The 15,387-nt window shown below is 34.7% G+C and overlaps 1 long non-coding RNA gene across 1 annotated transcript; it reads left to right on the top strand.

The window, feature by feature from the left end:
* The first annotated feature begins 8,927 nt into the window (after positions 1-8,927).
* LOC147481989 (uncharacterized) lies at positions 8,928-13,972 on the top strand. The gene is made up of 6 exons (XR_015205505.1): positions 8,928-9,013; positions 9,113-9,312; positions 9,404-9,440; positions 12,178-12,271; positions 13,199-13,332; positions 13,744-13,972. It is a non-coding gene; the product is annotated as an uncharacterized LOC147481989 (long non-coding RNA).
* The last annotated feature ends 1,415 nt before the right edge of the window (positions 13,973-15,387 follow it).

Here is a 15,387-nt window from a genome sequence, read left to right on the forward strand (position 1 = left end):
GTGCTTCCTTTAAAGAACCTAGCACGAAATTCCGATGTGTTGTTATTTACGTCAGTGGTGTAAAATGAGTTAGCAACAAAGTTTATACTAAAACCCATAATCAATGCAACATCACTCTTCTTGAATACCAAATCTTTGTTACCAATCCGATAGCAAAGTTTACCAAATTTGTATCTAACTATGGCACAAACAAAGTTGTTGCGTACATGTTTTTTTCAATTTGCAAAAAACTTTGAAAACGGGACTTCTCAAAATCCTCCCTTTCTTCCTTACTAAATCCACCAAATAATTTTTACATTTTATCTAATGACATTCTACATGTCAGGTTAAGCTTCCTCATTTCTCCACCAATAATTCAAACCGTAAAGGAGGGTTAGAATATGGAAATTAAAGTGAAACTAAAAATCAGGGTCAGTTAGAGTTTCCAAATTGAGGTTCACTAGGACGGTTTTTTCCCCATAATTCCCAATTGATTTCTTTAAGTTTCGGTTACTGTGACACGTGCCAAGGTCATTTCCCTCCATGTGTCAAACTTCATTAGGTACCCAACTTCATTTCCCGCCAAAGTAGTGATGTCCATGTTGATTCCTCTATCCAATGAATAAACATATTCTGAACGTAGGAATATCAGCAACTCTGCTATACATTGTCTAAATAATTAATTCAAATAAGATAAAAAATAAATAAAGATTAATATAACATTCTACATAAAATATCTTGAAGGGTGAAACATGTCAAAGCATGCTTGCCACTAAATATCATGAAATAAATATTTGAAAAAAAATAGGTTTGACTGCCTTTAAATAAATAAAAGGTCTTCAATAAATTGGGGACACATGTCAATCTTCAAATTTCCCACCAAAATAATGATGTTCATGTTCATTTATCCAATTAATAACTATATTGTGGCCTTAGGACTATTAGTAACTTTCTTGTACATTGATAATTATTTATTCATTCAATTCATTTATAGAGTTGCATGCCCTGGAGTTGCATACATGCATGTCCTCTAATATGGCAACAAATTGCTACGAATTACATTTGACAAAGGGTCAAAATTCGCTTCATTTTCAAATCCAATTGGTCTTTGGTTGACCCTTTGTTTTTCTGTGTCATGATGACCATTTACGGTACGTTAAGAAAACTAATCACCCCACATAATTTTGCCTCGTTCCCCGTAAAGTTTTATTTTTAAAACCATTCCGGAAATAACAGTGGGTAACAGTCATCTAAAAATTGATCTCTCTCACATTGTAATATGCTTACTGTTAGCAACAATCAACTAGTCAAAAGTTTTATCTATATTTTTTTTTATCAACATGCCTCTTCCTGGATTCCCTAATTTGTCAGGTGGTGAAACCACTGATTATTCGAGTGATGATTGATAAGTGCTTAAAAGTAATGATTTATATCCCCAATTATGTGTATGTTAGTCTCCATTTTATATTTAAATATTCTAATATGATGTAATTTGAGTTTTTGTAGGTCAAAGAACCTAAATATGAAATATGGAGGGAATAGAAGTCAAACAAGTAAAAAAGGAGTCACTGGGAATTACCGCTAAAGGCTTAGGGCAAAAATGTCATATTTGTCTCCATAAGTGCAAGCCTGATGGGACTCTAAAAGAGGATAATAATTGAGTTAGAAGAGTCTTAAATCTCATCTCAAAGCCTTAATTTCGACTTCATAGGAAGATGAGGTCAACATGGAAAAGAATTCAGAGTTTCAAAAGAATTAGGAAACTGAAAGCTGTCAGAAGCTGCAGCTTGGGAAATAGCTTGCATGGCAAAGTGGGCCATGGCCAACTTTTGTCCAACCGAATCCAACTTTTTAGAATTGCTTCTAGAAATATTCCAGAAAGTTTGACACCAAAGAACCATAGGATTCAAATCTTTATCCAAACGAACATATAAGCCAATATATAAGGCACAAAAACCTCAGTTTACATCATCTAGGAAATTTAGTTTGCATCTTCAATCTAGAATTAAAAGCCAAGAAAGTTCAAACCTTTTTCACCATTACCATCAATAAAGATTATTCTTTTTCATATTGTGTTCATATCATAGTATGAGGAGCTAATCTCCCTTCTCTTGGGAGGGGAGATGAAGTCTTTTTCTTATGTTTTAGTTTAGTTTTTTTTTCTATCATGTTCTAGTATAAATCCTCCATTGAGTTTCTTCTTATTCGTCCATTGATCTAACGCTCCTTGTGGAGGTTAGGAGGTCTTAGGGTAATTCATGATTGTGTAAAGCCAAATACCACAAACCCTAGATTCTTTTTTTTAGTTTTTAGTGTTCTAGTGTGATGATTGGATTCTTTATGGCACCTCAATTAGTTGTATGGTTAATGCCACATATGGATTTTCCATGGTACCTAGAGTTGTATATTGAATGCCACTTAAAGCATAATAGTTAGATAAAAGATATCATTGGATATTGAAGAAGTACTTGGTGGTAAGGTAGAAAGCACGTTGAGAGTCACATATTATCATCATAGTTATGAGCGTAAGGTTTGTAGGTATGGTGAGTTTCTATTGGTGATTTATATTAAACATGATTGATTAATTATTAAACTAATTCTATGATTTTGGTGGATTCATCTCTCCCAAGATATTCTCTCTCTTCATTCATAATTATATATTTAATTTAGTTTAGTTTATGCACAGTTTAAATCTCAAATCAAATCAACCATATATTCATTATTACTTAGCCACATCTTTTACTTGCATTCATTAGAGTAATTTAGATTAGGAATTTCTATTATCATCAACTAATTATTTAGAGTAGGATTGATACCTTGCTAGCCACTATACTAATCAATATTTAATAGGCTAAGTAAGATTTGTAAAAAAAATGTAACACAAACAACGACACAAATAATTACGTGTTATGTGCGTCTTTAATGACGATCGAAGAGGAAATGTGGGATACTTATTCCAGTGATGATTATATGGATGATGAAGAAGAAGAAGATGATGAAGTGATGTGGGACTCGTATTTTGATGGAGATGCTACTGATTATGTGTGGGAGGACCAAGACATGGCTGATGGTAGTTCCAGTTCTAGTGATGGTGATGATGGCAATGATGGCAATGAGGATGACGAGGAGGAAGATGAGGAGGAAGATGAGGACGAGGACAAGGACGATGATGAGGAAGATTAATAGGTTTTGTGGTCAAGTTTCTGTTATGTTATGTGTTTATGTCTTGTCCAAGTTTCTGGAGATTTTGTTCCTTTTATTGTTGATAGTTGTGGAACCAGAACATGTCTTGTTGATGATGTCTAGATTTTGTTTATGTTTTTATCCTTCGATGATGGTTTAATACATGGGTACATTTTAATTCATGATTTTTATCTTGTTATTTTTTACCTGAACCTTGTTATTTTTTATGATGGTTTAATACATTTTTCTATGTTTTTGTAGGTTTTAATCTTAATCTCTACATTTTTCTTATTAAAATCATTTTTTTGGTAATAAAAATATGAACAATGTTAATGTTAACTGTCCATCATAATTTTATGAATCTCGATGCTTCAAAACCGCAAATGTGTTTGTCACCGTTAATTTACATCTGCTCATCTCTAAGATAATCTATGGTCGTATATTTCCACGCACCTATCAAATCACTTCAAATTACTTAAAATCACTAAAATCATTACTAAGGGGTTGTTTGTTTTTTTTGAATTCAGCATTCAGAGCCTCTTAAACTTAAGTTTTAAGCATTCAGAGGATCAAAACTTGTTTGTTTTTTTTAAGTAGTTTAAGCATTCAGTGGTACTTTTAGCATTCAAATTCAAAGACCAAAAATTTCTTCCTGAATGCTGAATTCTAATACTTGAAACAAGAAAGTCCCTTCTTGCCTTTTCTTAAGAACCCATCTACTTTCCTACCTTGATTTTTATGGCTTCAAAATAAGTTCTTCAAAATTTGATGTTGGCGTCACGGGTTTTTTCAATTTTTTGGGTGAATGATATCCACTTTGCTAAAAATAGAATTACATATATATATTCTGAAAATAAACAAAATATGAAAATAAACTGTTAAAATATATTTGTGAAAGCATATTTTAAATAAATTTATTTATCATTTATTTTTTTTCGATAATCCATCTCTTTTCCTCAAATATAATATATATTTTGTTTAACAAGAAATCAAGTTAGTGTTTAAAATAGATAGCATGAGTAAAATTGTCCGAATGATTTATATTCAAATTTCCTTCAGAGTCGTTATTCTAACGAGAAAACAAACATGTTTTTAGAATTCAAAGAATCAAGATTTAGCATTCAGAGGATGAGCCATTCAAAGATTCAAAGATTCATAGGCTCGTAAAAAACAAACGACCCCTAAAACTAGAGAGAGAGTGTTGCAGGTCCATATGGGCAATCTCAAAAGATATCAAGAAGGGCAAAAATGTCCAAAACAAAGTTGATAAGTCAAAATTGTTGAGCAGTTACTATTTGAGAACAAATTGACATTATGGGTTACTATTTAGGAAATTACCCTATTAAGAACCTGCACATGGACAACAATTATCCCAGCGCAACTACACCCTAGCACTGCGGTCAAAGTCATAATTAATAACATAGCTCCATCCAATACAACATCTAAATTATCCATCTTGACTTTAGTTTCCATCAACCCAAAAAGACCAAGACATCTAGTTATTCTAACTTTATTCACTTCTTGAACTTTGTAAGGGTCAATGACACCTTTCACATTCCAAGCACATATACGTATACTCATTAAAAATATTTTTGGATTTATTCTTAGACCCCATAGACCTCCCTCTCCCGCTCTTTGAAGTACTTCCGCTATTCTGCTCAGGATCAAATTGTGCTAGAATAAGTCTAGCAATGTGTGGACTCACTTAAGGTTTTGGCATTTTCATGTTAAAAGGAATTGTAAAGAGGACACCCTCCTCATATTTTTCGTATAAATGATCCACAAAGAACTTTGTTTCCTCCTAAGAAGAAGCCCCTTCTTCTTCAGTATTCAGACTAAGAAGTTAGAAAGAATTCTGAGTAGGGTAATTGAGACAATCTTCTTCAGTAGGATGCAAGCAGAGAATTGAATCATAAAGGATATCCTCCAATGAATACCGCACTACATCTTGTTGAGGAATATTCTCCAAATGTGGAGAAGATTCAAACCCTTCCTCTGCACCAGCACCTCTTGAATCCATTGCTTGATCATTCTCAGTATGTTCACTCTCATATGAGGATATAACCTATTCACCATTTTCATTTCATATGTAGTAGTATTATTATTTCCCTTGGGTATCTAATATCCTATGGTAAAATCTTCATCAGGACTATTTCCGTCATAGATCATTGTGTCTATATATCTATTTGCCTCATCACTAAGGCTAGAGTTAGTGATTCCACCAACTCATCTATCTGCTCTAAAATTTTCTTTGATTATGTTCTCCACCCTAAACATGACTATTGTCGAAGTATTTAAAGTATGAGGGCGTGCGCCCCCTATATATTGTTGACTATGTAACGTCCCACGTTTATATAAGTGTGGACTATTAGTTTGGTATGCCAAACTAAACCGTATCTAGTTTTTTCTATTCTCATGCATTAGGGTACCTTAACACCCAAGGTAAGTTAAATATATATATGAAACTCTGGGTAGAGTATGATAACTCTCTAACCCTATTATTTTAGTCCACTCTTCTCCATTCGATCTTCTTCTTACTGGTTTCCCTATTACAACAATGTCACAACTCTCCTAGCATCACTACTAACATGGTATCAGAGCATCAGGTTCAAATCTAAGTTTAGTGGTATGCTAGGAGAGGTATTTCCAAAATCAGTATACAAGAAAAAAAAAATAATCAATTCTTTTTCAGTTTTTAGTATTCAAGTTTCAATTTGAGTTTATGACTATTTAGTACCATGAACTTTCACTTTTTTTCCTATATGGTACCTGTTCTTTGTTTCTCACCCATTAGTACCACGAACTTTTAATTTGTTTCAATTTAGTACATCAGTTAATTTTCCGTCCAATTTCACTAACAGCGTTAGTGAATAGTGTGTGTGTGTGTGTGTGTGTGTTTTTTTTTTTTTAATTTTTAACTCAAAACATTTTTTCAACAATAATTAAAACTATTGATTGAGTCCGCATGCCAATATCCTAATTCCGCGGATAAGCATAACAAACAAAATGACAACTATGAATTGAAATAGGTGGTTGCTGATGACCATTTAATTGAAATAGGTGGTTGCGATAACTATGAAGTTGCGAATTTGAGAAATCTTTTCATAAACAGCTCATTCCTACTGATTCATTATCATCAGGTGCAAATACCGTCATCTTCTTTTCATTTCCAAATTGCATATAAAGAAACTTGTTTACAACATAGCCCTTCTTCTCAAGGTTATCACCAAACACATCATCATCATCAAACATAGTGTTAACACAACCAAGATTCATCAACACTTCGGCATCTAAATACCGCGAGAAGACAAATCGAACGGCAGACAAGGGCTTGTGAACGACAGCCCTGGTCAATTTGGGATTCAAATTGGAGAGGGGGTTGAAACGCAACGAGGGAAAAGTATTGAGCAGCTTAAGAGACAAGCTGCTTTTAGAATTGGGGCTGGGGCTAGTTTTAGAAGAGAAAGTGTTTGTTAATAAGAATCGTTCGAGTAAGAAGCTGTTGGAGGAAGTGGTGATTCGGTGATTATTGGGTTTAATAGACAAAAAGCCACCGCTGAAAATGGAATGCAATAATCACCTCATTTACCTTGGCTTTATTTTTCAAGCTAAGTCCACCACTGTTGTTCTCCTTGTTGTCATCAGCAAACGCTAGGAATTCCATGAACCAAGGAACTCGGATATTTAGAATCATTTAAAAAACGTGGCAATCTCTCTTTCTTTCCACACACTAAAGTGGAACGTGATTCTCTCCTTTTTCCATTTCTTCAAACACTTTCTTGAACAAAAAATTAGCTCAATCTTTCAGAATCTTGGATTCTCAGTGAGGTAAATATATATGATTAATTTTTAAGATTAATTAAATATTATTACAAAAAAAAATAACTATTCACTAATGTCGTTAGTGGAATTGGACGGAAAATTAACTGATGTACTAAATTGAAACAAATTGAAACTTTGTGGTACTAATAGGCGAGAAACAAAATTCGGGTACCATTTAGGAAAAAAAATGAAAGTACATGGTACTAAATAGTCATAAACTCTTTCAATTTTACTCATAAGAAGATACCAACAAAGTTTGAAGTTTTTCTGTCTCAATTCATAGGCACGTGCCCATCTGTATAAAATAGCATGTTTCCATTGGTGTTTGCTGATCTAGTCTTCTCTTTCTTTGGATGAACTCTTTTTGAAAGCTTTTTGGTTAACAAAGCTCAAACTTATCTGTCTTTTATTCTTTTTGGTGGTATTGTTTCTTTGAGTTGAAGATTTTCTTTTCCGGCGAGCAGATATGATTCTATTCTTGGTATGCTCTTGGATTTTCTTTTCATGGGCACTATTCATCAATACTGTTTGTGGTACTATTCACAGCACTGTTTGCCGAGTATTGTTTACGGGCATTATTCACAGTTACTGTTTGCGGTACTGTTCACAGACACTATTCCCATACTGTTCACGGTACTATTCACAGTTACTGTTCATAGCATTGTTCACCGCTGGTTTGCTAATATAATCTTCCCTTTCTCTCGATGTACTCTATGTGGAAGCGCTTTGGCTAAAAAGCTCAAGCTTTCCACGACTTGTTCATGTATGTTTCCGCATCTGAGTGTTTGTTATTCCACTTTCTCTTAGTATCTCTTGCTTTGTTTTTTGGTGTTTATTAATTCTTATAAGTTATGAGAATATAACTATTGGTGAATACAATATTGTTTTTTGACGTAGGCATTGGTTGATCTTTGGTCGTATAAATTCGTCTTTGCCTTTTTTGTTAAGTGTGTATTGGTTGGTTGTATCACTTTGGGATGGTCAGTCTATTTATTGCGTTGGTATTTGGTTTCCTCTATTTCAAGTTGAAGTCGGACTAGACAAGCTTTTGTATGTTCCAACTTCGCCTTGTATATTCCAACTTGAGGGGGAGAATATGGAGATATGAGGACATTTAGTAGTATATGAGGCAAGGAGAATATAGAGACATATGTAGAAGAGTACTCATGTCTCCATATTCCGTCATGTCTTGGTGTACTCACTTCATGAGGGCGTGTGCCCTTCATACAAGGCATATCCAAGGGTGTGCGCCCCTTTGCACCTCAATATTATGAGCAATGACATCCCCACTATTAAGTATTCATCTCTCAGGTTGCAGTCACGCCTTAACTACACTATTTCCAACTTGAGGGGGAGAATATGGAGATATGAGGACATTTAGTAGTATATGAGGCACTACACCAGATTTGCTGAAATAGGACGAACTGTGGAGACATTATTCCTTGTCTTAAATTTAAGACGGGCTTTTGAGTCCCAAAAATGAAAAAACCCGTCGCAAGGCTTTAGCTCGAATAATAGACGGCTTATTCTTTTGTCCTAAATTTAGGACGGGAAAAAGTATCTCTAATCTTCTTTGATGTCGTCGCCATTCAATTGAACCCTATTTGCCTTCTAAAATCAAAACTAACATTTTGCCTTCTTCAATTCGTCCAGCTCCAGAAACCCTTGTCTTGCGCTTCTTCTTCCTCGAACTCACTCCACTTTTTCTTTTATTCTCTTCACTTCCTACTGTTAGATACAAATTTTTTTCCTTCTTGTTTGCACGACTTCATTGAGGCATCTTTCACTTACTTTGGATTAAAGAGATCGAAGGTCGTCAGGTTTCTCTCCATCACCTTCTTTTCTCTTTGCTTAAGCATGCATTTTTATGTTAATTCAATTTCGTTTTTTGGTTTAATTAAAGTGGGGGTTTTCAATTTTCTAGGTTTTTAAAATTGGGGATTCAACATCACCGATTGTAAGCTAGTTATTTTATTGGGAAACCACTGGTTTGATTAGATGTTAATCCTTGATATTGAAACGAAGGAAGGTAGGGCAATGTTGTAAAGCTTTAAGACATTTGAATGTTTGATTTATGTGTGAACTTGTAGTGGGTAAGTGATAAACTGTAAAAATGTGATACTCGCAGGGATGGTGTCACAGATGATATTTTCGCAGCCCAACTGCCCAATTGATTCCATCTTGTTCATACTTCATCATGATCCTTCGAATTCTGACGAGGGTTCTGTGACATCTGTAGATATTGCGGAGTATAGATAGAGTTGATGACAATGATGTCGAGTTTTTCAGTTCCCGTATGCCCCCTAGGGGGAGCTCTGGTCATGGCAGGTTAGTAGTGTTTTGATGGTTAAATATATACTCATTTTCTCATCGTGTTCATGTAGTTAATATATTTTGTGTATTTGTTTGCTTATGGCAGTAGTCGGAGGCGTCGTTCCCGCTTCTACGACCATTAGGTATGCAGTACCATATGTATTTAGTTATCTTTCATGAGGCTTGTTTAACTGTGCCTTAATGTCTGTTCTGGTCTTATGTTCAAATTCTGAAATTGTAGTTCTCATTTTATCCGACGATACATTTGCATTGGTACTTTAAGTTTCAATATAGACTACAGAGTACCAATTTTTGTTCTTTTTAATCGATGCTACATTTTTTATCTTGATAGGCCTCATAATAATCATTGTTGGAGTTGTTGTCTACCTTAGATTTGATAATTCATAATATCTTATAAACACTTGATTGCCTTGCTAGAGGCATGAACACCTGTATACCAAATATGATAACTTAGACTTGCCTTACCTTGATTGCCTTGCCTTGATTTTGACTAGACTTGATTCAGGTGAGTTGATTCTCATGTTTTCTCTGCTAAAATTGATTTGGGGTTGATATGTTTCTAAAACTTAGAAACTTGGGTTTGTAGAGTTTGAAATTATGACAAATAGTATGACTTAGTTTTGTTTGCCTTTCCTTTTTGTGGTCTATTGTGCTGATTTGTGGTCTATTATATGAAGCACCTGATGACAGAAGATAAATAAAGAATATTCCCTCCCTTAAAACCCTCTCTTTCAATCACTGTTTCAGACTAAAACCATCCCCAACACCACCATCATCAGGCCACATTTTAAACCAGAAACACCGCTAGTACGAGCGACCGTAGGACCACTAGAGAATTCCGATGGAGAAGGTGCTGGAGAGATAGCTCCCAAGGACTTAGTTCTTGGCGTAATGACCACAACAATAATCTTCTGGCCTTTCTCACAATGTCCCTTTGCTCCACTGATAAAGTAGTATGGCCATGGCTTCTCAAGCTTCACCGTAGTGTTCCCATCATTGTATTGAGCAATGGGGCTTGATACATTGCAGTTGGCGTAATCACTTTTTGTTACTTGAAACACTGAATCATTCTTTGAGTCATACTTCCAAACTGTAAAACAGAGAAAAGCATAAGTATTAGAGAAACAGAACAATATGAAAGCATATCTCAAGAAATGAGTAGGAGATAATAAAGTGGGATTTGAAGATAGTTGTTAGCTAGTACCGATGGTGTCGCCAATATTGAAACGAGACGCTTTAGACCATTCATTCAGTGACTCTGATGGAGAGGATGGGATCTTCCATGAATCTGTTTTGCCTCCAACTAAAAACTCCCTAGCTTCTGAGAAGCTAAACAAGAAAAAGAAACACAAACACTAATGAAGAAACCGAGTTCTTCTTGTGGATGCCATTGAGAATGTTTGCTGAAAGAACTTCAGCTAGCTTGTTTAATTGCTTCACAGAGAAAAAGACTAGAGTTCGAGAGTTGAGTGAGCTGATGTTTGAGGGCTTTGTCCTCAATTTAAAGAGTTGAAATGAAGAAAACTAGCGTTAGATTGGGTTTTCAGATTTTACCATTTGGCAATTAGCCTTTGCATGCAGTTTTGTTGGTACTCGAAAATCGAAACGGTCAAAGTTGAAAAAAGTAAATCTAAATAAAGTAGAAAAATATGACAGTTGAAATTTTATGATAGAAATACCCATTCTTTTGCGGTCCACGAAACTGACGAAAGTAGTCAGAGTACTATCTACTGTGCTAATGAGTTCAAGCCCATGCAATGGAAATTGGGCCTCCCCTTCCTAATCTTTTGCTCGAAGACTTTGTTTAGTTTCGGCGTTTCGCACTTACGAGTTACGATCACAAAGCGAGGAAAATAAAACCAACACTTCAAGGCATTTGATTTGCAATGGTTGCATTTTTCTGGACACATATGGCACAGTCTGGTGCATTTTGAATTGGTGGATTGAGAGGCTCAGAGCCTTAGCGAGTTTAAGGCTGATATATGATTTAAGTATAACCAACAGGAAGTTCGTAGTCTTCATACTGAATAGTTTATGTTGTGCATATCCCCATAGACCAAGGCCTTGTGGTCTTTAATTAACGTGCACTCAATTTTGTTTGAGGTATCCTCAGGTCAGAAGTGTGGCAAATATATTATACCTGAATATTTTTATATTGGCAGATACATGTCCTTGTGTCTAGGGAATTTCTGGAGGCAGTTGAGAAAAATATTTTTTGTCAGCGTCCTGCTTGGAGAGTTGATGCTGCCAAGGTTAATATCATCTGTGATTCTGCACTTACTATCTCTGATCATTCAATTTTCTCCCATGGTAAATGCCAAACTTCATTCACTTTTAGACATTTAAGAAGTTTCATACTTACTTTGTCCTTGCAACCTCAGTTTCATGTTAATCTTGGGATTAAGCTCAAAACGGATTTTGTATGGTTTTAAGTGCTTGTGAGCATTACTGAGGTCGAAATACTTTGTCCTACATATTTTAGAGCTTTGAAGCTTTTTTGGCAGTGCTCTTTTTGGTGTAGGAGAGTAGAGGGCGTGAAGGTGAAGCTGTGAATGATAAGTGCATGTTCTTTAGTTTGCATTCAAAAATAACTTCGAGAATGACCCTTGGCTTTTTCCATGATCCATTTTGCTGCAAAAAACTTATCTTCCTTTGTGATAATAGTGTGCACTCCTTTTACTGTTTGTAGGAACCATCAGTCTAGGTGCTGTTATAATTTATTTTTTGTATTTTTAGATGAAATGAATGATCTAATATAGTTACTTTAATTTCATATTGTGCTACCCTATATTCTTTAGTGGCTTATGCATTGAACACTTGGGAAAGTAATTCGTTGACAAGGGCTTCATGCTTTTCTAGTGTTTTGTGTTTGTGGTGGAACTTGAAGATTGGACTGACATTGCAAAGTGTGGCACTCATCGTTGGAAGTACCTGGCTTGTTGTTTAATACAAGGTTAGTGACTATGTTATCTGTTATGTTTTTAAGAAGTGTCATTTGGTTTCTTACTAGTACATGCCATCATTTTTTTTTAATCTTTGAGAAGTAAATCAAGAAAGGATTGAAGTTTAATGAGAATATTATCTTTAAGAGACTTGATTGGAATAAGAAAAAATTCAAGTGAGAAGTATACAAGTAAGTTTTATATTATTTTTAGATTGTAGTGTTTATACCTCCAGGTAGGTATCATAGTTATACCATGGATAATAAAGGGGGAGGTTCAATTACATGAGGAAGAGTAGTATTCAATGGTTTCCATTAGTGTGTGTAGTGTAGTAGCTTTCCAATATTTGTCTTGAATTATAATTGAGGTGCGAAATTGAATTACTTGGCGGCTTGAGCTTTGAATATATTCCATTGATCCACTCCATTAAATAGTTAAGTAAGATATCTTTGAATGAAACAAACAATGGGAGGAAAAGTACATAACGTACCTAGACTACTCTCCATATTTCCCACTTTTCTTTTGAATTCAATATTATTGTTGGTTGTGATGATTTAATTTTTCTGATCTTTACTTTTAGTTGTGAACCTTTTATTTCAATGAAGTCTTTTAGCTTGTTAGCATTTTAATCGTTTGAAGTTGAATTTGTTTGTTGGTTTTTGAATAAGGGTTGTCCACTCATCTTCTTTTTCTTGGACTTTCTATTATGGCCGGAGAGAATGAATTAAGGTTATCACCAAGTTGGATATTACAACATGGTTTAGTTAATCCTAAATTGATGGACTTGATTTCTAGATGGGTTAGGTTTGTAGTTTAGAGTAGTATAATGGATAGCAAAAGGGTTGAGGAACCTTTACATCATTTTTTATTGCATGGATATGTACCTTTTTATGGTGAAATAGCCCTCACTAAGTTGAAATATATTACTTCGTTTTCAGGTTGATTATGTAGCAATGTATAGAAAGATTGTTGCCCATGCTACACACCAAACTATCTAGTAAGCCATGTATTTTCAGCCATGTACCTACACAACCACTCAGAGTAGATGGACTGATTGTTTTAACTGATCCAAGTAAGTCATCTTTTCGTGTATTTCGGTATAACTAAGGTTATACATTTTTTTTTACATAGTAACTTATTGATGTTGACGGGATTCTAACCCTATGCCTCTGGTATCATATAAGCCAAAGGATTTACTGAAGTTAGGTTTATTAAAGGGCTAGTCTATTTATTATTTTATAAGGTTATAATGCATGTTAAAGTGTATGTAGCTATGTGTGTGTTGTATTGACAGGAAGAAGACTGTTTTACTTCATGCTTAGAATTGTCTAAAGAATAAACTATATTCTAGCTTTTTGCGTCTTCAAATCTGATGAACTCATGTATTGCTCCCTTAGATAACAATTTTTGTTTATTAGATATGTCCTAGTTTTAGATTCTAAAATCAAGTTATATTTTGTTAAAAAAACTTTTGTCGGTGCAGGCTCCTTATGTTACAGAAGGGCTGGCTTATCGAGAATATGCATGGTGCAAGTGATGGAAAACTAAAGCCTATAGTTTGTTATAAAGTTTAGTTAATAGCTTTTTTATTTTAATTCATTTGTTCATTTAAATTATTTATTGAAAGAACCACTTAGCAAATAATACTACTTATGCGATGGAGTTACCATGTGCTTTTTAAATGTATATTCATAGTTATCTAGCAGTTGAATTAGCCACTCTAGCAGTTGCAGGTCATTTGGCCTGCATATTTTTTTTTAAAATATTTTTTCTAAACAACGACGGCTAAGGCTGTCTTTTGTCTTTGCGATGACCTTGCGACGGGTATTTTAGTCGTCTTCTAATTCCATTTACGACGGAATTTTCCGTCGCAAATATTAACGACGGGAACCTGGGACACTAAAACCCGTCGCAAATCAGAAAAAACGACGGACTTGATCGTCGCAAATCACAAATTCTGGTGTAGTGAGGCAAGGAGAGTATGGAGACATATGTAGAAGAGTACTCATGTCTCCATATTCCATCATGTCTTGGCGTACTCACTTCATGAGGGCGTGTGCCCTTCATACAAGGCATATCCAAGGGTGTGCGCCCCTTTGCACCTCAACATTATGAGCAATGACATCCCCACTATTAAGTATTCATCTCTCAGGTTGCAGTCACGCCTTAACTACACTATTAAGTATTCATCTTTCAGCAGGTAGCAGTCAGCCTAAATTGCACTCCTAAGTATCCAGGTAGCAATCAAGTCATAACTGCACTCATCAATATTCAGGTTGCAGTTACAACAGAAAAGACATTTAAAATCACTCCATAAGTGATGTCAAAAATATACGACGTCACTTTTGCAAGTGATGTAACTGGTGGCGACATGAAAAGTCAGGGTTTTCCATATCACTTTTTAAACGATGTCCATAAGTGATGTTACTTCACATCACTTTTTAATTGATGTCCACAAGTGACGTTATAACTTTGCATCACTTTTTAATCGATGTCCACAAGTGATGTTATAACGTTACATCACTTTTTAATCGATGTCCACAAGTGATGTTATAACGTTTAACATAACTTTTTAAGTGAAATCAATAAGGCCGATTAACATCACTTAGGAAGTGACGTCTCATTCAGATTCTAAATTACTTGTAAAGTGATGTGAAATAACTCTATACATCACTTTAAAAGTGATGTCCCATTTACCAAAATAATTAAAAATAAATAAATAAAATAATAAAAATAAAATAAAATAAAATTGCCAATATCATCCCAATATAATACCATTTTCCTAGTCATTTATCATCAAATAAAGATGAAACGTATCTTAAAATCACATTCATCACACAAATATCATCTCCAATTACAAATATTACACTAAATACAAAAAATTGTAACGAGCCAACATATACCAACAAAATCTAATCTGCAGTATCGAACTGAGCCAAAGAGAACACAATCACCCAACCAAGAACCTATCACAGCCGAACCAACCACTCTGTTTTCTTTTTTCTACAGTACGAAACATTGTACTAGAAAATCAATGCAGACTTGTACTCATGCAAGAATAGTTTGACAATGTCTGGATCTTCATGAGAAGCAAGATAGGTTATACAAGGAGCAAAACCAGGCAGTC

Source organism: Coptis chinensis, chromosome 8 (assembly GCF_015680905.1).
Source record: "Coptis chinensis isolate HL-2020 chromosome 8, ASM1568090v1, whole genome shotgun sequence".
NCBI lineage: Eukaryota > Viridiplantae > Streptophyta > Magnoliopsida > Ranunculales > Ranunculaceae > Coptis > Coptis chinensis.